We start from the raw sequence: 27,262 nt of genomic DNA, 5'->3' as shown, positions 1-27,262 counted from the left end.
CACTGCATGTTTTATTTTATTAGTTGCTATCAATGTACCTATATTAGAAATGGCTTTGGGTGCCTGGATGGCTCAGTCGGTTAAGTAGCAGCCTTGGGCTCAGGTCATGATCTCAAGGTCCTGGAGTCAAGTCCCACATCAGGCTCCCTGTTCAGCAGGGAGTCTGCTTCTCCCTCTGCCTCTCCTTCCTGCTTTCCTCTCTCTCTCTCTCAAATAAATAAATAAAATCTTTAAAAAGGGAAAAAAAAAAGGAAATGGCTTCATCTCTTTTGCTTCTTCTTATTTTCATCTCTCGGTACTTAGAAATTTCACAATAGTTGTGACTGTCATTTATTTATAAATGCAGTTTCTACAGTGCCCTCTGATTTCTGCTGGTTCTCCTCATTCATACAGGGAGCTCAGCAAAATCAGAGGCTAAACACATTCTGTAGAATGAGAGAAAAAGGAAGCATATCTCAAAGCAGTTTCTGAAGTACCTGCATAAACAACTCCTAGGAAGCTCACCAAAATGCAAATTCCTGGCTAACCTCAAATCCAAGGAATCAGAATCTACATTTGCAGCCAAGGAGCCTGCATTAACCCGCCTCCCCCAGGCAAAACTACAATCAGAGAGGTATTGGTCAGAGAAGCTGGCCCCAGAGACCAAAACCTATTGACCTTAACTACAGGGTCATCAACAACTCCTTTATTCCTGAAAGCTGCCTCTGTGATGGTAGCTTTTTATATCTTGTTTCCAGAAATGTCTTCTTGTATTCTCTTTTAATATTTGTGTCATCGAGACGCAATCCGCTAACTCTGCAGAATGCCTACCCAATCTAATGGCTTTGGTCACCTTCCAGAGATCAAAAGCATTACCATTCAGTCATGGTTTATATTTAAAAGCCAAGGGACGCCTGGGTGGCTCAGTTGGTTAAGCAGCTGCCTTCGGCTCAGGTCATGATCCCGGCGTCCTGGGATCGAGTCCCACATCGGGCTCCTTGCTTGGCAGGGAGCCTGCTTCTCTCTCTGCCTCTGCCTGCCACTCTGTCTGCCTGTGCTCACTCTCGCTTCTCTCTCTATGACAAATAAATAAAAAATAAAATAAAAATAAAATATATTTAAAAGCCAAGAGAAAACAAACAGATTAATCCCCTGGAATCAAGCACTTGAATTTCCCTTTATCACCCCAGCCATGCCCTTTAAAAGGACCTTTTTTGTGTGAAATTTCACAAGCATGACAGAGAGCCATGAGATCTCAGATTTACCTTGAACAAGAAACTTTTCTTACAGCTCTAATTAAAAGGAAGTTTCAAACCTACAAATTAACAGTTTTAATATGCTGTTCCTAGTGATTAACTGCTTCATTTTTAACAGGCATTCACTGTTAACGCTGCAACTGTTAATTTTAACGGCTTGATTTTTAAATTCCAAGAGGAGTAAAACTGGTTCAAATTGATTTCTATAATTTTTACCATTGGCCTAAAAATCTTTATTTAGAAAATCTTCTTGAATAACATTATTCTCCTCTCAAGAATTTTTCTCTTTTACCTAGAATAAAATAGACACTTAGAAGCAATTGCCTTCAACTTTTATTTTTCTTTTTTTGGCCTATACTTCGAAACTATGGTTACCTGTTACTATGCCTCTGGAGATTTGATGAGAAAATTGTCTTAATAATAATCTTTTTTAATCAAACATTTACATATGTATTTTTTAGAAAAATATGTAGTTTTTAGAAATAAATCTTAAAAATCGAGCCAAAATATAACCAATTATAGTGTATATAAAAACATATGATAAATTAAATCTCTTGAAAAATCTAAAATAAATATGTAAGGCCATCTTTGTAGAAAGTGACTTCTGACTTTTTGCTTATTCATTTGTTTCTCTAGAGGACGCACAGTTCCTAAATACCAAGAATACCAAATCCACAGATAATTCAAAAAATTCCTTTTAGTCTTTAGTTTTAAATCTTTTCTTGAAAAGATGCTTCTTCAAAACAGCTAATAAGCAGCTAGAGTGGATAATTTAAAATGCATTTCTGATAACTATATATTAGATGTTTATATTAAATGTCACTTGTATCCATTCTCTCCGATTTTAATCTCCATAGTTTTCAACCTATTTCTACCTACCTCCTACAATAACCAGTATCCTCATTTCTAGTTTATTCTTTCTTTGTGTTTCTGTTCATCCTTTCTGTTCATTTCTTTATGCACAGAGAAGATCTATACAGTTCGTTTTTATGTATTTTATACATATAGTAATACATATGTATGTATGATTATATAATCATATATATATTATTTCATATATAAATATATATTATATGCTATATATACATATATTTTATTTTGTTTTTAAGAAAAATGTAAAACTACAGGTATTTTTCCCCTTGAGAATATATCTTGAAAACCCTTCCATATCAGTTCACATATACCTTAAATCTTTTATACAGCTGCATTGTACTATGTTATGTGTCCCGTAGTTTACACAACCACTCTTTTATAGTATAGTCATCTATTTTATTTTCGATATGCAATTACAAACAATGTTGTGATGACTAATCTTGTGCATATATGTGTTTCCATATGTTGGAAGTATATCTTCAAAGTAAATTCAAGAAGTGGAAATGTAGGGTCGAAAAGTAAATGGAGGAGGGTCTCTATCTCCTTGCAATTGCTCTAACAGAAAAGTCTTATTTTTTAGTAATTTTTATTAGAAATTTATTTTCATATGTTTTAATTTATGCTAATATATCTCATAAATATCTCACTATAATTTTTATTTTGAGAAATCTAAGTATGATTGAGAGAAAAATGTCTTTCCATGTAAGAGCCATTTTGATATGTATTTTTGGGAATTGTTTCTATCTTTACCCATTTCTTTTCTTTGTTAGGTAGGACCTCAATGTGAGGTGTTCTTTATAATTAGTGCCCCAAATTTCTTTTATCAATTCCCTTTTGCTCTTCTGGGGTGTTTTGCTATGGGAAGTTTTAAAGACATCTTAGTCAAAATCGTCTATCTTTTATTCATTGCATCTTGATTTTGAATCATAGGTAGAAAACCATCTCCTATACCTACATTACCGACAAATTTACTAGTATTTTCTTCTAGTATTTGCATAGTTTTATTATTATTATTTTACTTTTAGATCCCTGATTCACTTAAAGTTTATTCTTGTGTGTAATGTAAGGTGAGGATTGAATTTCCTTGATGGTTAGTCATTTACCATGGTTCTATTTTTCTTTAAAGTTCACCTTTGAGATACTGTGGACTCTGAGAAACAAACTCAGGGTTTTAGAGAGGAGGGGAGTGGCGAGTTGGGTGAGACTGGTCGTGAATATTACAAAGGGTTCATATTGCATGGAGAACTGGGTGTGGTGCATAAACAATGAATTTTGGAACACCGAAAAAAATAAAATTTAAAGTCCACCTTTGCTCAAGTGATTCAAAATGCTAACATCATCAGATATTAAATATCTGTATGTGCTTTGGCTTATTTCTGGGCTTTTTATTCAATTCCACTGTTTTGTCTATTCATGCACAAGTAACATACTATTTCTACTACCAAGGTTTTAATGGCTGGGAGTTTTGTCCACCATCACAGGTTTTTGTGTTAGTGTTTTCACAGCTTGTCTTGAATGTTAGTCTATGTCAGTTTTACATCATATAATGTTCATTTGTATGTCAATTTTAGTAACTTTAGTAACTTCTCTAGTTGGATTGAGAAGTAAAACTTGCTAGTATTTTTATTTTGATTGAATTCAATTTATAAATTAATATGAAGATGACTTTGCAATTGTTGACTTTCTTTTTTCAGCCAAGTTTTTCATTATTATTATTATTATTATTTTTTTTGCAGTATTAAAGTTTACCTTGGATTATTCACTACTTTGTGCTTCGCTTATACACTTACGATTGGCCTCAGAAGTGGGGGGCAGTTTTGTGGGACTGAGCCCTTAACCTTTGGGCTTGTACTAATTACAAGTAATTGGTGTCCAAATGAATTAAATTGTAGGACACCCAGTTGGAGTCTGCAAAGAAATGAAGAACTCTTTGGTGTGAAAAAAGCAAACATTTGGTATCAAAGTTTTTTTTGTTTTGTTTTGTTTTTTAAGATTTTTAAAATTTATTTGGCAGACAGAGATCACAAGTAGGCAGAGAGGCAGGCAGAGAGAGGAGGAAGCAGGCTCCCTGCCGAGCAGAGAGCCGGATGCGGGGCTTGATCATGACCTGAGCCAAAGGCAGAGGCTTTAACCCACTGAGCCACCCAGGTGCCCCTCAAAGTTTTGAGAGAGTAGAGAAAAATACATTTTCCTTGCTCATATACATGGACAGTCTAAAAAACTTTCTAGTGCTTTATTTTCAAGTATGAATAAAAAATATAGACCAAAATACATTTTTAAAAAGCCTCATATAGGGATGCCTGGGTGGCTCAGGTGTTTAAGCATCTGACTTTTGATTTCAACTCAGGTCATGATCTCAGGGTCCTGATCTCAGGGTCGTGAGATTGAGCCCCATGTCAGGCTCCACATTCAGTATGGAGTCCACTTGAGATTCTTTCTCTTCTTCTCCCTCTGCCCCTCCCCTTGTGCATGCTCTCTCTCTCTCAAATAAATAAATCTTTAAAAAAACTTCACATAAATATTACAATAACAAAAAAAGAAAAACAAAAAAGAAGAAAGGACAATGGAAGGAGTAGAAGAATATTGCCAATAATTATAATTAATACCTCATAGAGACGGGAGATATTTATATGCATGAAATAAAAACAGAAGTTACTGTGGAAAAATCAGAAGGTAAACTATAACCCTGGAAAAGTAAAGTGTATAAGCAGGAAAATAAAAGTTTAATGAAAGGCTCAAAATATGCAGCTGAGAAATAATCCCAAAGTGGAACCTGGAAGGCAAGGGCTGCAAAACAGGGTAGAAAAGTAAAAATCAAACAGGCATTGCAGGAAGGGCAATATCTGATTAATTGGAGTTTGAGAAGGAAAAAACAATGAAACTGTTAGAAGATAAATTATCCTAGAAAATGAGTTTCTATACTTAAACACTCTGGGTTTTCCAAATCACTACAATAAGTGCAATTTCAGGACACCAGAGATAAAGGTATCTTTAGAAATTCCAGAGAGAGATTGGATTCATTGCTTTTGGTTGTTTTGTTGAGGAAAGAAAAATGAGACTATATGCAACTTTGGTGTTGTTATAATTGCTCTATTTATATAAGTTTTCAATTTCAGTTAGTTCTTACTGTTTGCATAAAGATTCCCAAAATACCTAATATTGCATATGTCCATTGTCACTTTCATTTGTAGAATAAGAATTTGAGATTATGGGTGTATGCTGAGTACAATTAACACTTACATATTAAGTTCTCCAAACATAGTATCGCATGTATGGAGCCATATAGTTATGATGGAAAGAGGGCCTAGATTTGGATCTCTGCTCCAATTCTTGCTGAACCAGTCAATTGCTTTCATGAATCTCAGAATAATAGTACTTTTCCTGCCTTACCTCGCATTACTCTCAAATGAACTGATGATCATAAAAACCATTTTAAAAGAATGCTATGCAAATATTCTCTTATCTAAATAATATAGCCTACATTTCCTCGTCTTTAAAATATCTTCACTTTAAAAGATCTATCCACAATAAACTAGAGAGGAACTGCTCTTCCCAAATCACCCTCATCCCAAATTTAAGTCTATACTCATGCATATGCTGCATTATCAGCCTCAGTTATCAGGAACTTGTTTTAGTCACCACACTGATTTTTCCATTTACTATTTCTTTCTGTTCTGCTAATTTTGTTTTGTGAAGTTTGGCCATGCTGGTACTTCCTTATTGATGCTATCTATCCCACACTGGGAAGATTTTACCTCTGTCTCCGACAAGCAGCTAGTAGTATGCCTCCTCTCCCTGTGCCAAATTCTGACTACGAAACGAAATTAAATGAAAAAGGGGGCAACGCTATTACATTTTGTTAACATGAGTCGATTTTAATATTGGAAATGGTTTTGTATGAATAACAGAAAATGTGTATATTGGTCTCTGCCCCCAGTCCCTGGTTCCTCCCACCGGGCTCCTAAAACCCTGGTCAATTCCCAAGTGATAAGAGTGGTGGGAGCATCTTTTGTTCTATTGAGGCAACCCTGGGTGAGCTCCTAGAGGGATCCTGGGTGGAGCTGGTCACCAGAAGACCAAGCCATGATTAGAAGCCTGGAATTTTTCAGTACCCCCACCCCACTTCTCCAGAGAAGGGGGAGAGCCTGAAAACGGAGTTAGAGTTACCATGTCTATTTGGGGAAGCCTCAATAAAATCCCAATAGCATAGGGTTCAGAGAGCTTCCAGTTTGGCACATACCTCAATACCTGGTAGGTGACACATCCCAGATCCACTGGGTCAGAAGCTCCTGTGCTTAGTATCCTCCCAGATTTACCATATGCATCTCTTCTTTCGCTTATTCATCTATATTCTTTATCAAATCCTTTAATAAACTTGTACAAGTAAACAAGTCTTGCCCTGAGTTCTATGAGCCGCTCTAGCAAATTAATCCAACCCAGAGTGGGGGTTTTTGGAACTTCCAATCTATAGCCAGTTGGTCAGAAACACAAGTGACAATCTGGACTTGTGCCTGGTATCTCATATAAGGGGATGGGAGGAAAGTCTTGGACTGAGCCCTTAAACCTGTAGAATCTGATGCTATCTCCAGGTAGATCACGCTGGAATTGAGTTATATTCTCAGACACCCTACTGGTGTCACAGAGAATTGCTTGTTGTGGGGAAAATGTCCATACATTTGGTGACCAGAAGTGTCAGAAGTGAAGTCCAGTGTGAGCAGTAAAGTACGCACCCAGGGAAGAAACATGCAGTAAGGACTAGGTTTTTCCCTACCTAAGAAAGAAAAGGGACGGGGTTATTTTTCCACTGCATTTTGTTTGTAGTCTATCCAGAAGACAAGAATATTCTGAGACTTGTATAAAAAATTCAATATAATACAGCTTTAATTTCCAGAAGATTTCAACACTGTCACTGTTTTGGACCTGTAAAGTAGACATTGGCAGCCTGGTGTTTGTTTTCTTTTTCTCCCTATGAAACTAATTTCTATATATTTCTGGATAGTTTCTGTTTTTGATGGTTACATTTACTTGGCCAATAATTATCAGTGCTATTTTTGGAAGTGAATGCCTCATACATTGTATTGGCACTGTTTTTTTCATAGCAGTGTTGCCATATATTTGATCCAATAAATTAGCATAAGCATGCAGTTGATATATTTGTCAATAAAATGAATTCATATTCTTATATATGGGTTTGTGTATGTTTTGTAAAAAATATACGTTATATTTTTTTCTGTTCAAACCATTAAGCCCCAATATTTCCTTTTCTTATTTTCTTATAGCAACAATCTGATCCATGCTAAGAATTTGCCACTCAATGGGAAGAAGGAAAGAGCGATAGGAAAATGAAAGAAACAGAATTAGAACATGTTTATGATGAGAAAGGTAATCTTATTTCTTCTGACCCAGTTAGGTACAGAAAATTATGACTCTACATACCCTACTCAAGTTATTAAGTTCAAATGATACTTGTTTTCCTTTCTGGGAAAATGGAAGCCCATTCTTCCAGAGTAATCCTCCAAAAACTATTTAAAGGACCAAAGTTTCAAACACAAAGGAAACCTTACATTAGTACTATAAAAATATAAAAACATCAAGAACATAAATATTATTAAGGATTTACAGTTAGATATGGGACAGTTGGGGCTAGATTAAAAGATGTAATTTAGAGTTGACTCATAACTCCCCTTCCTGAGAAAGTAGGCCAATATTTCTATTAGAAAGCAACTACTTAAAAGCAGGGATTTGGTCTCTTTTGCTCACTACTGATCTCCTGTGTCAAGAAGATAACCTAGAACACAGCATTATTCAATTAATAATTACTGATTTACTAAATCACTCAATGAATAAAACACTGGGATAAATGAACTTCATGGATTATAGGTAAAAGCATTTGCAGAATTTACCAATTATCCTATAACTTTGGAGGCTCATGGACTGGAGTTCTGACTGAATTAAGATGAGGGATTTTTTACTTGAATCTCCCTTTCCAGTGAGCGTTAAAAACACTTAGTGGGATCTGTACCTGGGATTAAAAGCCAAGAGTAACTCCATTAAACCAAAGTCCTTGGGTTGCACAGTTTGCTTTCAAATGAGGTTTTCCCACTTTGGATGGCCACATTTAAATTTTTCCCAATGGCACATAATCCTCTCTTAATGGAGTAGGCAGTCTCTGGTTAAAGGGGCTACTACTGGGGAGAATGCCATTCTCAGACATGGTGGGGCCTAGAATAGACTTCAGGCTACATTGAAAATTAAAAATGCAAAATTGGTCACTGACTAAGCAGTTTCAACAAATACAGGCCAGAAATCATATATAGTGATGATTTCTCTCCTGGGAGAGGTTGTTCTACTAGTTCCTTCCCCTTCACCCACCAAGTCTGTGGGATTCCTAAAATGATAATGTAGAACTACATCATACAGTTCCATGGTTTATGATCTCAGTGGCAGATTCTGACAACGTTTCAGTGAAAGGTAAGAGGCCTAGTGAAAAACCACTCACACTACTTTTGTAAAATATCTGCCTAGGAAAGATGTATTTTCAATTAAGGAGAAATAGACTTGAAACTTATGTTCTTTGAACAAATTACACAATATAAATGAAAAGAACGTACATAGCCCTCATGAGGTAGAGGAAAGACTATCATATAAATAACAGTGTGAATCACAAGCAAATTTTAATAGCATCTGATTTTTACTGTCAAGTAAATGGATGGCAATATAGACAATAAAACCTGAAAGATTAGATAATGAGCAAGCACACCAATATGAAAAGGGAGCTATCAGATTTATAGACATATGTTAAGCATTTTATATGTATGTATGCAAAGTTAATAAACATTCTTTCCCTTCTTCCTTATATTTTCAAATACTTTATTAAGTAAGGTAAATTTTTCCCTCAAACCTCATTGGCGTACTGGTAAATTTCTGTAGTGAAAATTGTTTTGCATTGGTTTAAGAACAAAACTTTAGCCTATGTTTGGTTTCTGGGAATGTGTGTATGAATGAAAGCAATTTAAAATTGAGTATAGCAAATCACTTTTGGAAATTTACTAGAGAACATTACTTTATATGTCTGATAAAATATGATGAAACAAATAATTCTAGAACTTAAGTATTGCATTGGCAAAGTAACATGAGTCAGCTTCATAAATTTACCAAGTAAACGAGGGATCCATCATTTTAGGTAGGTAGTACCCTTCAAATTATAAGCCATTTAGTATGTGAACATTTTAGTACAAAAGGACTAACTAGCAAGGGGCTTTGGAAGTGTCAAGTCTGTTGGAAAGAAATTTATTTTATATGAGATAGGTGAACTATTTTTAATATGACAAATTTGCCTTGCATGGAAAAATGGCTTTTTCTGTAGACATGAATATAGAGTCTGTGGCGCCGAGAAGTTCACCAACAGGCATCTGAAACCATATTACTGAAACTTTCCAAATATTTCCCATGTCAATTTTTATATTTTTTCCTTTATTGTCCAAATTCATCACTCTGACAAGACTCAAATAACTTTCTTTATCACTGTCTTTCCAATCTCAAGCAATATATGCATCTGGAAAAGTCTGTCATTCTCAAACATTTATTTCTATAAAAAAGTTCTTTAAAATAAGGTTGAGTTCCTTCAACTCTGTGTTGTAGGGTTTTGTAATTATTGTGTAGTCACTCTGACTCTTCACTGTGAATGCCAAAAAAAAAAAAATCATTCAGAAACTATCTCTGAAATTAAAAAATAAGACTTAAGTTAAATCATAAATTACTTAATTCATTATGGCAAAGCTGTGGATTTTTTTGTGAACTTGACTTAAAAGTGAAAGTACTTTAATTGTGTATACACACACACACACACACACACACACACACACACACACACACAATACATTCTCTTTTAAATAGATTCTCAGAAATGACCAAGATCTTCTATTTAAACAATTCAATATATCCATGACCACTCAGGAAACAATAGATTCATTTGAGTATTATTTCTTTTAAAAGAGTTTAACTCAGTAATACTTAAGGAGACTTGTTAAACTGCAGAAAGAAATCAATCAGAAAATATGGGTAAAACTAATTGAAACTATGTAGGGACTAAAATACAAGATCATACTAAGGAGAAACTGTGACAATATTTTGAGGGTGTTTTTTCCCTGTGACAACTGTTCAGCACTCTTGTGAAACAACACAAGTACTCTGTGTTTAAAAGAAAAAAGATAAAGAAAGCTCTAACTACATAAGCCAGATTCAAGGTAACATCTACTAACTTTGAAGCCTTTGTAAAACTGATTCATAGCAAAAGAAGAGTGAGATCATTGGAGTTACAATGATTCATTCACCAGTTAAATTCTTTTTTGTGAAGACAAAACTATTCCTTTTTATTATTTATCATAAATACAAGTCATTGAAATTCAACAGGTATTTATTGAATGTGTTTACCTCTTATCAGGTACTGATGACACATTAGTGAAGCAAACAGATAACAGGTCTCAGCCTTTGTGAAATTTTATATTTTCATAAAAGAGAGTAAACATTTAAAAAATACATACATATATATATATAAAGAGAGAGAGAGAGAGAGGGAGAGAGCGTGCGCGCGAGCATGGTAAGTTAAACTGGGAGTGTCAATGGCTTGGTGGTACATCAAATCCACTTTAAAACAGAGAGGTAAAAATAGACATCTTACTACATTGCTAAATTCAATTATTAGTTCTAGTAGATTATTTTTAGATTTGTTAGGATTTTCTATTTAAACAATGCTGTTGTATGTGAATAAAGACAATTTTATTTTTTCTTCCTCAATATTTATAACTATTATTTCATTTTCTTGTTTACTGCCTTGGCTAGAACCTCCAGTATGGTGCTGATTAGAAATCATTAGAGTGGATATACTTGCCTTGTTATGGTAAGAGATAAAGTTCCAATATTTTATAATTAAGTCAGGTGCTGACTCTAGGTTTTCTGAAGAAGTTCGGGTCTATATTTTAAAAATAATTATGCCTTGGGATGCCTGGGTGGCTCAGTTGGTTAAGCCACTGCCTTCGGCTCAGGTCATGATCCTGGAGTCTAAGGATCGAGCCCTGTGTTGGACTCCCAGCTCTGCAGGGAGTCTGTTTCTCCCTCTGACCTTCTCCCCTCTCATGCTCTATCACACACTCTCTCTCTCAAATAAATAAATAAAATCTTAAAAAAAAAATTATGCCAGAGACAACTGTGTGGCTCAGTGGGCTAAGCATCTGCCTTCAGCAGAGGTCATGATCCCATAGTCCTGGGACGAAGTCCTACATTGGGCTTCCTGCTCAATGGGGAGCCTGCTTCACCCTCTGCTTGTGCTCTTTTTCTCTTTCTGACAAATAAATATTTTTTTTTAAAAAATAAAGAAAATAATTATGCCATTTTCTGAATTTTATTATGTCACTTTTATTCATCTTTTATGTTGTTTCTTTAATGTTAAAGCAACCTTGCATTCCTAGGGTAAATCCACCTGGTCATTATGTCTTATATTTTTATGTATTTCTGGATTCCATTTGCTATGTTGTCTACAAGTTTTGTATCCATGTCCCTGAGGGATGTTGGTCTCTAATTTTCTTATCTTGTAATATCTTTGTGAGATTTTGGTGTCATAGTTGTTTTGGCTTCATAAAAACAGGTTGAAAAATATTTCCTCCTCTTATGTTTCTGTAAGAAAATTTTTTGAATTGATGCTATTTTTTAGAAGTTTGATAGAATTTAACAATGAAATCATATAACCTTGAAATATTTTTTATTGAGAGCCTTTTAAATAAATTTGATTTTTAAAATAGCTTTAAGACCATATGTATTTTTACTGATCCTTATTTCTCCTGCACTCTAGGGCTTAGCCTTTAGCTAAGCGTCCAGAGTCCTCAATTGGATTGTCTGAGAGAAAAAGGAAGGGAAAAGAAAAAACAGAAATCCTCATGTTGATTAGAGAGCATACTCTGTGGTAGCCTTGACCTTAAATCTCTACTCTCCACCAGCAACTGGCCATAGTTTCTTGGCAAACCAGTTCTAAAATCCAAGGAGATATGTTTAATTAGCCCAGCATGAGTTTACAAGTGGCATTGTAAACTTACTTTACATAAATAAGTAATTTTAATCACTTGGGGTAGCATAGCAATATTTTCATGGTCATTTAAGACATAAAGAAGACTAACTAATACATTTGCCTTCTGTACAGAAGGGACTCAGGGAGCTACCAAAGGTAAGACAAACTCATGGATGTTTTAATATTTGTCTAGTACTTATCTTAAACAACTCAGCACATTTAAAACAATGAACCAAGGAAAACAAGCAACCTAAGTAGAGATTTAGGTCATAATAGCTGAGGAGCTTCATTGAAAATAATCAAACAAGGCTGATCCACATCATGGGTTCTGTGCCTTGCCTCTTGGGTCCTACTCAAAGCTGGCAGTGCAATTTTTCTCTTCCAAGCTTGACCCACTTGTGCATGGTGCTGATAATTATTTCAGTCTAAATTCAGTATTTTAAAAAGCCTCCCAAGTTTTGCATAGTGCTGCATAAGACAATAATTTAAAGAGGTACAAGTTTAAGTATAAAGTTATGGGAAATCAAACAATTTACATGAGGAATTAACTGTATTTGAAGACTATACTTAGGAATGTCAGATGGAGTCCTAGACCCTTTACTTTTTTTGGATTAGCTACTAAACCAGGAAAAAATTATTTACTATGTTGATTTTTCTTGTAAAACTAGCAAAAATTTTTCTTATAGTGGGTCATTTATTTGTAAATGGGGTAGAACAGTTGTTGCAAAAGGCAAAGTTTGGAAAACTAAGTGAAAGAAAAAAAACTTCCAAAAGCATAGAACTTAAACTATAATTAAGAAACTAAGTTTTCCAAAACTATGTTATTAATTAAAAATACTCCATATAGTCTTTTAATTGAAGAGACTATAAAGTCATTAATTTAAAAGATCCTATATAGTGTTTTAAAATAAATATGCCCCTTAATTCAACAGACTGATATGAATATTGAAAAAGACTTAGTTTAAGTTGTTTTGCCTATAACACAATAATTATAGACATTATGTAAGAATACAAAGCTATAGCAATAAATCCCGTGAAAAAAGTTATGATGCATATTAGTGAGGTAGCAACATGGTGACCCATGTAATTCATATTAAAGATTATCATTGGGGGGCTTGGGTGGTCAGTTGCTTGAGGCTCTGACTCTTGATTTTGGCTCAGGTCATGATCTCAGGATAGTGAGACTGAATCATGCATCAGGCTCTGTGCTCAGCCGAAAGTCTGCTTGGAATTCTCTCTCTCCTTCTGCCCCTTTCTAACACCCCCCAGGCTCTCTCTCTCTTTCTCTAAAATAAATAAATAAATCTTAAATAAAAAATATTTTTGGGGGGCCTGGGTGGCTCAGTGGGTTAAAGCCTCTGCCTTTAGCTCAGGTCATGATCTTAGGGTCCTGGTATCGAGCCCCACATCGGGCTCTCTGCTCAGCAGGGGGCCTGCTTCCTCATCTCTCTCTGCCTGCCTCTCTGCCTATTTGTTTTTTTTTTTTTAATTTTTTATTTTTTAAAGACTTTATTTATTTATTTGACAGAGAGAGATCACAAGTAGATGGAGAGGCAGGCAGAGAGAGAGAGAGAGAGAGAGGGAAGCAGGCTTCTTGCTGAGCAGAGAGCCCGATGTGGGACTCGATCCCAGGACCCTGAGATCATGACCTGAGCCAAAGGCAGCGGCTTAACCCACTGAGCCACCCAGGCGCCCTCTCTCTGCCTATTTGTGATCTCTATCTGTCAAATAAATAAATAAAATCTTTTTAAAAAATAAATAAATAAAAAATAAAAAATATTTTCCTTGGTTATTGGCTGAAAGTTCAGCAGTTTTGTTCATTTCAATTCTTTGCTGTTAAGAAAACATGCTAAATATTCCAAAATATTCCAGATTAGGGAAATGTCATTAACTCAAAAGTTAACCACATGATTATTAAGAAAAAACTTACTTTATGAATACTAAGACATTTTAATTAAATCCTTTGTAAAATAGAAATGAAATATATAAATAATTTAAGAGTCAGGTAGATGAATTAAGATAAAATAATGAAAGGAAAAAATGAAATATGGTTATTGAGAGTTGTGTCCTTAACTGACAGAGTAAATGATGATTAATGCTTTTAAAATTAATAAAACATATTCCCTAGCAAGACTCAAAACAGGATATGAATGCACATTTTATTATTCATCATTCCATAAGGTTATCATTTTGGGGAAAAGTTACAATTACATGTATAGATAGATATAGATGTAGACATACAGACAAATGCAGGACATATGAAATAAAAAATTAAGAATCTAATTTCAAAAAAGTTAACATATACTTCAAGCAAAAATAAACATCTCGAGTGTAATAACAGCTCTTTGATATATTTTCTGGGATTATTTATTTAGTAGTTACAAAATACGACACTTTTAGCATTTCAGGGTTTCAAGTTTTTAAGAACCCTATAATTTCTATGACATACATATCATCCCAGATCATAATAAATAAAAATTTCCCTCAAATTAGTAAAATTGTGAAATTAAATCAAGGCAAAACTATAAATATTTGCAAATAAAATATTACTATTGTCATTTTTTTTTGTTTTATAAACAAAAATAAATAAATAAATAAAATCAGCAATAAGTTAAAATTATACTCATTAGTTTGAGGAATTAAAAGGCTATATATCTACAGTGGATTAATTCTCCAGTATCTTGATGTTAAAATATTCAGCACAGCTTTTCAAAAAGAGGAAAATTCTGACCCAGATCACTTTCTGAGATGTATGGGAGTAGAGAGGTGTTAGGCTCAGAGTGAAATAATAGCTACTACAGAAGACTGACTCCTTCACTTCCTAAACCAGGTAATCTGACTCCCTGAAGACTATTCACTTGGTCCCATATTAGGTGCTTGACCCCAACTTTAAAACCACAAGAAAGGGGGCCAAGATACCTATAACAAATGTAGCTCTCACTGAGACTGAAGAGGGAATTTCATGTGATCTACCAGTACCGATCAATAAAGACCTTCAGTTTTAAACATGGCACCACAACAAAGAATCAAGTATTTGAGGAAATGAGAATCATGAAAGAGAAAGAATCAATCACAGAAAGAGCACAGTTAGTGGGTGGCTCAGTCAGTTAAGCGTCTGATCTTGGCTTCGGCTCAGGTCACAATTTCAGGGTTGTGAGATCCAGGCCCTGACTGGGCTCTGTGCTCAGGGCAGAGACTGTTTGAGATTCTTTCCCTCTCCCTCTCCACCCCCCCCCCTCTAAAATAAATAAAATATTTTAAAAAGCAGAGAAAAACTAATATACAGAGTAAGAGTAATTATCAGAGAAATAAAAGATAAACACATGTAATTCAAATCCACTGAGATTACTGAGAGGGTGTCATAAGAAGTTACTTGCTATAAAAAGTGAAACACTTAGAGCACTGAAAATTAAAAACATGTCCGGTAAAATTAAAAAAGAAACAGATAATAATAATAAAAAAGAAAACAGACCATAAAAGAAACCTGAACAGACTGAATATTAGGAGAAACATATCCAAAGATTGAATCTTGATTTGGTCAACAGATTGTCTCATAATATTCCGTGAAAAGATAAGGAGATGAGAACATTAGGACAATACTGCAAGTTGGACAATCTGTCTAATAAGAGTTGTAGGAAGATTAAAGGAAATGGAGAAAAGAAAATACAAAATAAGTCATTTTCTTGAGCTGAATGAAACCTCAAGCTAGGTTGTTGGTGGTGGTAGTGAAGGAGTAGTGAAGGAGATCTACAGACTGTGTGTAGAAATTGAAGAATTCCAAAGTTAAAAAGCTTCATGAAGAGTTTCCTATAAAGAAAGACAGCAAACACAAGATGATTTTTGTCAAAGGAATTATAATTAGGCTAGCAGAGGATTTATGTTTTGTAACTCAAGATATTTTTTAAAAAATGGCAAATATTTTAAAATCCAAAACAAAATGGTAAATGTAGAATTTTATTTACTTCAAAACATCATTAACTTCTGAGGGCAAGTTAGTGACATATTCCAGCTTACAGGATGGTCAGAAAGTCTTTCAAAAACAGCAAATAATCTACTCTAACAAAATAAGAAAACATGAGGTCAAGAGCTATTGAACTCATAAAATATGAAAAACAGGGTTGAACAAAGAAGCCAGCAAAAAATAGAGTTAAATATACTTGACAGGGAGTATGACTACAAACCTTGAGACAATCAACAAAATTTATATCTAGAAAAGTAGAAGCATATTGAAAATATAATAAAAACCAGAAATTAAAACTCAAGAAGATTTCAACAAAATATGGGATATTGGAAGGAAAAGGAGAAAGTGACAGCTTGCAAAAAGTATTTTTATTTGGAAGGAAATGTTATAGTTGCTGATTAGTTCTCGATGTTGATGGAGAAATATGTTTAAATATTAAACAAATGTTTAATATAAATGTTACATAAATAATTATAGAGCCACCATATTAGCACTGGATCGCCTACCTCAAAACTATTTTTTACGTGAGAAAATAATAAAGCTCTGTCTTTTTAGATTACTTATTCCTATATACAGCAGAAGCTGATTCTGACTGATGTATCTTCTCTTTGAGTGAAAAAAATAAGCTCACCATGTTTTTTCTTTTTTAATCACTTGAGATTTTAGCTTCTATTTCTGCTAATTTTTTACAACTCCCTTTAGATGTTATAATAGGTCATTTTTCCTCCTCCTGATTGTTTCTTGTATTCCATCTTCTACTTAATATATTTTTCTTGATAAAATGCATCTTCTAGTTACATTTTTTATGATAGTATTTTGAAAACAATATCTTCTTACATTCAATGTAACAAGTAGGAAAGCTAGGATCAATATGATTTCTGTCATAGCAAGCTTGTATAATTTTTCTCTTTTACTTCGGGGTTCTAAGATTTTGCTATGATATTTCTAAGAGTGATTTTTGGATATTCTGCTTGGGACTTGGTGTGCCCTTTCCATTAGAGGATTATGCCTTTTAAACAATACATTCTTCTTTCTAATTTGCCTTTTATCTTTCCTGTAAGAACATATAGTTTTCACTCCCTTAGCGTATTTCAATTATATAATATGATTTCAATTATATAATGAGTTGATAACTATATACACTACTTTTTTTAATGGGAATTATGTTGTGTGGGAGGAGTACCAATTGGTCTGATTGTTCTGGACCTGGAAGTTGATCGTTTATAGCAAGTCTAGTAAGTGGATGTGTGTGGTGGGACTTCCCTCTGAAAAATGCTTTGGGTTGACTTTTGTCCTGAGGTAACTTGAGCTGATGTGGCAAGGCAGCCCAACTGATACAAACATAGAATTTCTGGATAAAATATAACAAGTTTCAAAAGAAATAACTTCCTTAAGCAAAGTGAAATTTTAGATGCTAGAAACAAAGAGCAAAATCAAAACCAGTTCAGAAAGTGAGAGCTGGTAATGCCAATGGCCTTCAGGAGTTTGGGACTTAGATATGGATTCTAATATCTGAAGTTTTGCCCTGGATCTCTAGAAAGGAAGAGACTGGAAAGGGAATCTGTAACATAAAACTTCCAGCTCCAAAGAGCTGTAGCCCCTGTGAGTAGGAGCTAGACATCTTCATTCTCTTTCTTGGGAATCAGCACAAAAGCTGCCTTTGGGTGGAAAAAGTGAGAAATCCAGTAGAACTTGATGTAGAAGGAATCAGCAGGTTAAAAAGTAGAATATGGGAATTCAGCGTCACTGACTCCTTCAGAATACAGGCAAACAAAGAAGTACTCTGTAAAAGAACTTCCAAATCAGGGACAGGGTTCACTTGTATTTAAAAAAGTAATAATAAGGAGAAGAGTAAATGAAACAAGATGGGATTGGGAGGGAGACAAACCATAAGTGACTCTTAATCTCACAAAACAAACTGAGGGTTGATGGGGGGACGGGGGTTGGGAGATGGGGGGTGGGGTTATGGACATTGGGGAGGGTATGTGCTATGGTGAGTGCTGTGAAGTGTGTAAACCTGGCGATTCACCGACCTGTACCCCTGGGGATAAAAATATATTATATGTTTATAAAAAATAAAATTAAAAAAAAAGTAATAATAGAGATGATCTCACAATGACAGTATTACATTTTGCACTGGGAAATCACTCAAAAGGTGAAAGATTCAGTAAACACAACAAAGAGAAGAATAGTATACTAGGAATGGAATATCAGAAAGTTCTGAAAAAAATTCTGAAGACTCACAGGGATCATTGGTTGCTAATGAGCTGAAGCTATCAGTGTCTTAAATTGTTTGATTTTTCAGTATTTACAGATCTTCCCTATGACAAAATTAAATTTAGTTGAACTATCTAAAAAATACATTTTAATAATTCCTATTTTAGAATAATATAAAAATTCTAAGAATAATATTAAAAATCAATGTAAAGGTTTGGTTTGTACCTCTGTAATAAAAGTTCCTAGGCAAAATAAAACAGAAAATTACAGAACATTATTATCATGCTTTTTGTCCCATGGAGGTCAAAACAATTTTTTTAACCTAATTTTTTAACACTTTTTAAAAAAATACTAGTATGTACCTATAGGTAAATTCATTTATCTGACCATGAGTAGTAGATATTGACATCATTATAAATTGTTTTGTATCTTAACACTGGTCACAGTTTATGAAAATATATCAGGTTTCTACAAAAGAAGATTTTTCTCAAATATCTACTTTATCACTTTCTGTTTTCCTACTTTGTATGTTAGGTTTTGTGTGTCTATGCATAATTTTAAAATACTTAATGATAGAACATTGATGTATAGGCAGTGAGGTTTGTATGGCATTAAATGGTATGTAATAAATAGGAAAGCAATCAGGTAATATATTGAAATCAAATTTTATTTTTTTCTGTCATAAGTTGTTAAAAACATAAATAACATGATTTATAGACTAGGTACTTTTTAAGTTTTTCATAAAATAAATGAAGCAAGAATTAATTTGATATTAAAATAGGTAGAATATTCAAATCAGACCTGGTAAAGTTTGGAGAAAAGGTGGTCAAGTACTTTTTTCTAAGAAAACATAATCTACACAACAAAGGCATCTTTTATCACAATCCAGTATATACACTGACAAACACATATACATGACTGGAAACTAATTTTCATATTTATCCTTATATATACAGTATGATATAAAAATCTTTCTTCTACTTTATTTTTTAAATGCTTAAGTGATTATTTTAATCACCTACTTGATTTTATGATCTACTAAAAGTCTTTAATAAATCAGTTTTAAAAGCCACAGATCTAAATTAATCTATTTATCTTAGAGATTAAAGAGGAAGATCCCTGAAAAATAAACTCTCTTTCTTAAGTACTTGTGCTGGTATTTTATAAAATCTAATTTTTTTTTATTGTTAGTCCCTTTATTTTTCCCATAAAATATTATTCTGTTCCACTTGGAAGCATAACCATAATAAGAACATATGTAATTTAATTTGACTATTACGTGGAGGGATTTCATAATAAATTTCTGAAATATAAAGGGCTGACCTCTTCCAGGTTAATAGCATAAAACAGCATTTTGTGGAAAAGTTAAGTCTTTTGCATTTTGAACTCTAGCCACTCATTTCAGAAGAGGGTGGAAGTCACTAAAAGTTATATTCCAGGGAATCGGTAAGGTCAGAGAAGGTCAAGCCATTTGCTTTTGCAGTTTAAGGTTGTATGATTTTGACTCATTCCCACTCTTGAGGTAGGATGTACTACGTTCTGACATACTCCTAGTTCTGACTCACTAAATAGACCACCTCTTTCTTACTCATTAATGTATTTAAATTTTATCAAATTCTTATTGCGTGTTAAGCCAAGTACTACAAAAGACAGTAATGACCAACATGATCTGACATAGTTTGTCTATGTATTAGCTACCTTCCAGGATTTACTTGGAGCAGAAAACATGAGATAAATGACTATGGGGTGCCTGGGTGGCTCAGTCTGTAACCGTCAGACTCTTGGTTTCTGCTCAGGTCATGATCTCTCTCTCAGGCACCTGGGTGGCTCAACGGGGAGTCTGCTTGAGAGTCTCTCCCTCTGCCCCTCCCCCTGCTCGCAGGCTCTCTCTCTCTCTCTTTCTCAAATAAATAAATAAATCTTTTTAAAAAATGACTATGCTTATACATAGATATGTTTCATAACGGGACTGGGAATGTTTTATGTAAAAAGAAAATACCATCCTAATGCCATAATGCATTATACTAGAAGCATGATTATGAATGTGTTTTTGTTTTTGTTTTTCTAAAGGTTCATTTATTTATTTAGAGCTGGGGGAGGGGTGGCAGAGGGAGAGATAGCGCATGGGAGGGGCGAGGTCAGAAGGAGAAACAGACTCCCAGCTGAACAGGGAGCCCTATGTGGGACTCCATCCCAGGACTCCAGGATCATGACCTGAGTCGAAGGTAGTTGCTCAACCAACTGAGCCACCCAGGTGCCTGAGGGAGAGAGACTCAAGCAGATCACTGCTGGGGGCAGAGCCTGACATGGGGCCTAATCTCAGTACTTTGGGATCATGACCTAAGCCAAAATCCAGAGTTGGTCACTTAACCGACTGACCACCCAGGTAACCCTAAGAAGGTATTTTTTTTATGGTTCCTTTGCTAGATTACTAATTTTAAGAAATTTAAATTCAGATTATTCATTTTTTGAGGGGAGTATAGAAATCAACAGTAGGATGTTCACAGATTCTGCATAGGGTATTTCGAAAGAAAAAAAATATATCCAAATATCCCTTAGGGCATGGTCAATCTCCAACAGTGCTCCTATTCCAAAATGGTTTTCATAGTTGATAATAACAAAATAAGATGACAAAAAATAGTCTAAGAAGTAAATAAAATTCTCAATGGGAATATTATTGAAGATAAAATATCGAGCCAGTCATATAAAGAGTTAAATGACAAAACTTCAGTATAAATGAAAGTATAATGGTACAGTTAGCAGGGGGAATCTAAGTTGAGAAAGAAAACAAACTAATCAAAAACAACAGAAATAAAATCTACAAAATAGGTTGATATCATCTAAGACAAAGAACAGTATTCAAAGAAATGAGCAAAAAGAAAAGTTGTAAAAAAGTTATATATACCAAACCAGCTAACTCAGCAAACTAAAACTGAGTGGAGAACAGGACAGAAGGCAGAGGAGCATTCTAGATATTTAGAGTGTTACAAACCAATAGCAACTATATAATTGTCTTCTAAAACCTGGTTATTCCTAATAGTCTTTCCCCAAGGAGAATCTAAGGAAGGAAATTAACTCATTAACTCACTTAACTTTTTTCATCTTTTTTTTTTAAAGATTTTATTTATTTATTTGACAGAGATCACAAGTAGACAGAGAGGCAGGCAGAGAGAGAGAGAGAGAGAGAGAGAGGGAAGTAGGCTCCCTGCTGAGCAGAGAGCCCGTTGTGGGTCTCAATCCCAGGACCTTGAGATCATGACCTGAGCCGAAGGCAGGGGCTTAACCCACTGAGCCACCCAGGTGCCCCTCATCCCTTTTTTAATGATAAAGTATTTCAAACAAAGAGATATAAAACTCGTATTTTTCCTCATAAATATAGCATGTTCCAAATATTTAAATAATGTTACATAATGGTAAACAAATTTTTGTCTACTGATATATCAAATCTTACCATTATCCATATTTGCTTCAGATATTTTATTTATTATTTCATTTTTAAAATTTTATTTATTTATTTGACAAAGAGAGATACAGCAAGAGAGGGAACACAAGCAGGAGGAGTGGAAGAGGGAGAGGTAGGCTTCCTGCTGAGCAGGGAGCCCAATGCAGAACTGGGTACCAGGACCCTGGGTTCATGACCCGAGCCAAAGGCAGACAATGACTGAGCCACCCAGGCACCCCCCCAACCCCGATCAATATTTAAAAGAATATAAAACATTAAAGTTAAGGCTAGATGTCTGTCTAAAAGATCTCATTTGCCTTATTCACACTGTAGAAGTAACTACTATTTTATGGCTGTTATATATTTTACTACAACATATGCTTTCAATTTTACTATAGTTATATAGACATTAATGATATGTAATACTGGAGTTTGTTGTAGCTTTATTAAAATGTGCATAAATGTTATTATAGGTTATTCATTATTGTTAACTAACATTAATCTTTAAAATATATACATTATTTATTTATGAACCTAGAACATTGACCTCAGCTATGGTCTTCTATTTTGATATCTGAACATTTTACTTTATTTACCAGTTTCCCTATTTATGAGTCTATAAATGATTTATATGAGATAATACATTACATATACATATACATATACATATACATATATACATATGTATACACACATATCAAAATAATGCATTTTCTCTTTCTCATTAACAACAAATTCTTTTGATGCACAACTACATATGGAATTAATGGATCATAAAGAATTTGCCTCTTCCCTTTACTACATATGACCAAATTTTTATATAAAATTCTTTCCCACTAACATATGACTACTAACAATGTAAATGTTGCCAGTTCCTTACAGCCTCATTGATATTTTATATTATCAGTCTTTTATAATTATGCCAATCTGCTTAATATGACAGTAAACTATTGTTTTAGGTTGCATTTTCCTAATTATTAACAAGACCGATCATTTTATCATATGTTTATGATCATTTAGATCTCCTCTATGAATGAACTATTGAAACTTTTCTCTCGTTTTAAAACTTTTGGGTTGCTTGTCTTTTCTTATTGATTGAAACAAATTCCATTATATAGTCTAAATATTAACCTATGGTCAGCAATCAGTGTTACTCTTATCTTTCATTTATTTTGTTCAGTATGTTAGCAGTCTTTACATTTTCGTGAATCTACCATCTACCTAATTTGTGATATACACAATGACTTTATAAACACTATTTATAATATATATTAAAATACATTTCTATTATATGTTACTGTTATAAAGAATTCTATATTTTTTCTAATAGTTTTGTTTTCAGTTTTAATATTTATATTTTTATTGCATATGGAATTGATTTTTATATATGTTCAGATGAGGAATATAATTTAATTTTTCCGTCCATGGAGATGCCATTTATTTAAGCATTACTGGATAGTTTATCATTTTTTTCACTGATTTATAATGCCAGTTTTTTATGTGTACAGATCTGTTTTGTGAATTATGAGACTGCCCCACCTTGTAACACTGGCAATATAAGCTTAGAATAATTTCATATACTTGAGAAATTTTCTTTTTTCCCCACTTATTTTATACTATGGTTTGTATAATATATACATGTGTATCTTTAAATTTTGATAGGACTCACTTAAAAACCATCTGTCTTTTTTTTTTTTTTTTTAAAGTAAAAGAGAGCACCCATGTGTGTGGTGGGAGGGATAGAGGGAGAGGAGAGAGAATCTTAAGCCCACTTTGGGCACCAACTCAGGGTTCAGCATGAGGCTCAGTGCAGGGCTCAATTTCACAATCCTGAGATCACGACCCGAACAGAAACCAAGAGTCAGACGCTTAATGAACTGAGCCACCCAGGTGCATGTATCTGGGACTTTAAAGACAAAAAATTCTTCAATTACAATTACTTTAATAGTTATTATTGATCCAGATAATTTTTTCCTATTTATGTTAAAAATATATATATATATATATATATTTGGAATTATGTATCTTTTTCCTTTCATTTGTTTATGCAAATATTCTTTTTCATCATCAGACTCACTAAAAACTTAACTTTTAATACATTTTAAGAGAGAAGATAATTTTCTGTATTATTTTCTTATTTTTGTTACTTATTATGTCAATTTAGCCATTATATTTATTATTGATCTTTTCCGGGTGTCTTTAGGTTTGTCCATTTAAATTTTCCTTTTTTCCCCCTACTTTCTTAAATATTTGGATCACTTTCCCCAATATTTTTTATTTTCTGATAAATGATAATAAAATCACCTCTAAGTAAATATTTTTGTTCTACAAAATCTGTCATATATGGTGGTTAATTTTCATTCAAGATTATAGATTTTGTATTTGCTCTTATGATTTCCTCTGTAACTCACTTTCAATTTAATAGAAGAGTTTGGGGGCACCTAGGTGGCTCAGTCAGTTAAGCTTCGGCTGGGGTCATGGTCCCAGGGTCCTGGGAGGGAGGCCACCTCGGACTCCTTGCTCAACAGGGAGCCTGCTTCTCCCTCTCCCTCTGTCTGCTGCATTGCCTATATGTGTTCTCTATCTCTCTGTCAAGTAAATAAATAAAATCTTAAAAAAATAGTTTATTGTTGATTCTAAAACTTAGTATCTTTTTCTCTATGTTTCTATTACTGATTTCTACTTTTGTTCCCTTAGAATTATGGATCTTAGTCTATGTAAATTTGGTTATGTTTTTCTATTTCAAAATCTGATATAATAATATATAAATCAAATATGTTGTTTAATAAATGTTAATGATAAACAAATACCCATTATCCCAACATTCACCTGAAGATCTAAAACACTAGCTTTTCCAAAGACTGCTTATTCTCCTTTCCATATCCCTTCTCTTTTACTCTATGGTAATAAAAGTTCTAGTTCTGCTCACAGATGTACAGTTAAACACTAGAATTTCAAATCTATATTAAAGCTTGATGTGGTGATATGATTAGATTCTCAGTGAAATGATAACAGACAGTGACCTATGAATCCTTCAAACTTAAATTTTTTAAAAAAGGATAATAATTTATGTATCTCCTTTCTTTTTTCCCATTTCTATGGGCTAGTAGAATGATGTAGTTTTGTGCTGTCTTCAAAAATGCAAAATAGATTAAATGTGTCTTGTTCATTAGCACTGTCCAGATCCCATATTAGCACAGGACTTTGCTATTTACACTGGAGAAAGAGAGAGAGACAGACTGAGACATGGAGAGAGAAGGAGAGGGACAAAGGGCGTCAGGGAGGGAGAAAGAAGAAAAAGGAGAATGAGGAAAAGGAGAATAATAAGGAGAGAAAGAAGAAGAGTAAGGAGAGAAAAGGAAGAAGAGGAGGAGGAGAAGGATGAGAAGAAAAAGAAGGCAGAAGGAGGAGGAGGAAGGAGAAAAAGGAAGGAGGAAGGAGAGGGAGGAGGAGAATGAGGAGGAAGGAGGAAAGAGGTTGAAGGAGAAGGAGGAAGGAGGAGGAGAAGGAGGAGGAGAGGAAAACAACAACAAGAGGAAGAAGAGGAAAAAGTAAGAATTTTTCTTAGTTAAGCTACTATATTACTATATTTTGGAGTTTCTTTTTCCAGCAATATAATATGAATGCTAGATATTGCACTACTATTATTGATAAACTTCTTGTGTATTCTCTCCTGATCCTTTCCAATGCCTCTCTCACTTGAATCATAAACACCATCTTGAAATTTTTATTATTTCCATGCTTTTAAACTTATGTGGGTCAGCACCTGACAAATTTATGAAATCAAGTGAAAGAAATGATGTTAAATTATTTATTTATTGTATTTCCAGGGAAAATGTCATTATCCCTTTTCTAAGTATAAAGTATGTTGTTTATTTGACCCACAACTATCTCTTATTGGTCTGTGCCAATGATTTTAGTCAGCTTGTAGTTACTGATGGAAATGATTAAACTATCCTCAAGTGAAAAGTCTAAGAGAAAGAATAAATTCTGATTGTATGACCTGGTCATAGAAGAAGACCTATTTATGCCACTATTATTTATGTCACTATTATTAAATATATGCACTTTTATAATGACTGTGACATAACTTTTCCCTTTCTTAAAAAGAAATAAAAAAGAGGTGAAGTAAACCTACTTCAGGTTTCCTGACTTGTAATCTCTGACTCATCAATTCATTGAGAATGTCAATCTAGGCATTAAGCTGCTGCAATCAGAGGGTTTACTTTCTTCTTTCCTTTTTCTCAAGAGATCACAGTCCAGCATGGTTTAATTGTCAAACAACTAGAAATATTTTCTTATATTTTAGTTGTTTCCTATGTTTTAGTTGTTCAGTTGCTTCATGTAGCTGAGAACTTCATATTCTAGTTGTTTAATATATTTCTAATTGTTTAACGCAAGAGAGTAAATCTTTTACTGTTATTCCATCTTGGTGGGGAACAGAAATCAAAGCATTTTCATTACCTCATACATTTTTTCTCATTGATTTATAGGATATCTTTATGTATTCTGTATAGTAGAATTAAATATATGTATTGTAAATATCTTTTTCTCATCTGATTTGTCTTTTCAGTTTTCAGAAATGTAATGGATTTTTTTTTTAGTGCAGCCTGTTTAAGAGTCTCTAATTAACCAGTGGTCATGAAGGCCTTCTCCTATGTTTTCTTTCAGATGCTTTATTATTTTACTTTTCTTATTTGTGTCCGTGATTCACTGTGAATAAATTTTGGTGCTTATATGAGCTAATGTTTTTTTCCAAATAGATATCCAATTAATATGTCATTATTTATTAAAAGATCATGTTTATCCACTTGCAATTCAGCACTTTTGCAAGAACACATGTGACCGAATATATAATCCTGGTCTCTCTCTGCTGAACGTTGGTGTATTTGTCTATCCTTGTACCAAAAAGACACTACACACTATATTAAGTATGGTGAGTATTAAGTTTGATAACATGAGTCCTCCAACTTTGTTGTTCTTTTAAAATATTGTACTACCCACCCAAGATGTCTTAACTTCCAAATTCACTTTAGAATCAGCTTGTCAGTTTATATACACATGAATTGTACATGCACACGAATCTATAAAGTTGCAGAGATTTAAATTTTAACAATATTGATTCTCTTCCAATATAGAAACCTGTATATTTGCCTACTTATTTCTTTCTTCTTTAAATTAAGCCTAGAAGATTATTTTTTAAAAAATTACTTGCTCCATCCCTTGTACCTCTACAAATTGGTGGTTTTATCCAGAAGCTTGCTTATATTCAAGTTAAATTTACTACCTTAATTTTAAGGACAACTTTTGTATTTCCCATAAAAAGTTACAGAAGTAATATATATTTGCCATGATCCATTGAAACAAAAGGTTTTTTTTTTTTTTTTAAAGATTTTATTTATTTATTTGACAGAGAGAAATCACAAGTAAGCAGAGAGGCAGGCAGAGAGAGAGGAGGAAGCAGGCTCCCTGCT

General features: G+C 33.7%; 1 long non-coding RNA gene across 1 annotated transcript in view; it reads right to left on the bottom strand.

Annotated features, from left to right (window-relative positions):
* Positions 1-9,750: 9,750 nt before the first annotated feature.
* LOC125083265 (uncharacterized) overlaps positions 9,751-27,262 on the bottom strand; it is a 30,087-nt gene continuing 12,575 nt past the window's right edge. Inside the window, exons 3-4 of the long non-coding RNA XR_007122224.1 lie at positions 15,868-15,975; positions 9,751-9,786 (exon numbers count right to left, since the gene is read on the bottom strand). This is a non-coding gene — a long non-coding RNA (uncharacterized LOC125083265). The remainder of the gene's footprint in view (positions 9,787-15,867; positions 15,976-27,262) is intronic.

This window comes from Lutra lutra, chromosome 13 (genome assembly GCF_902655055.1).
Source record: "Lutra lutra chromosome 13, mLutLut1.2, whole genome shotgun sequence".
Classification (NCBI taxonomy): Eukaryota; Metazoa; Chordata; class Mammalia; order Carnivora; family Mustelidae; genus Lutra; species Lutra lutra.
The sequence above is the reverse complement of the archived record's forward strand: the minus strand, read 5'-3'. Positions and strand labels throughout refer to the sequence as shown.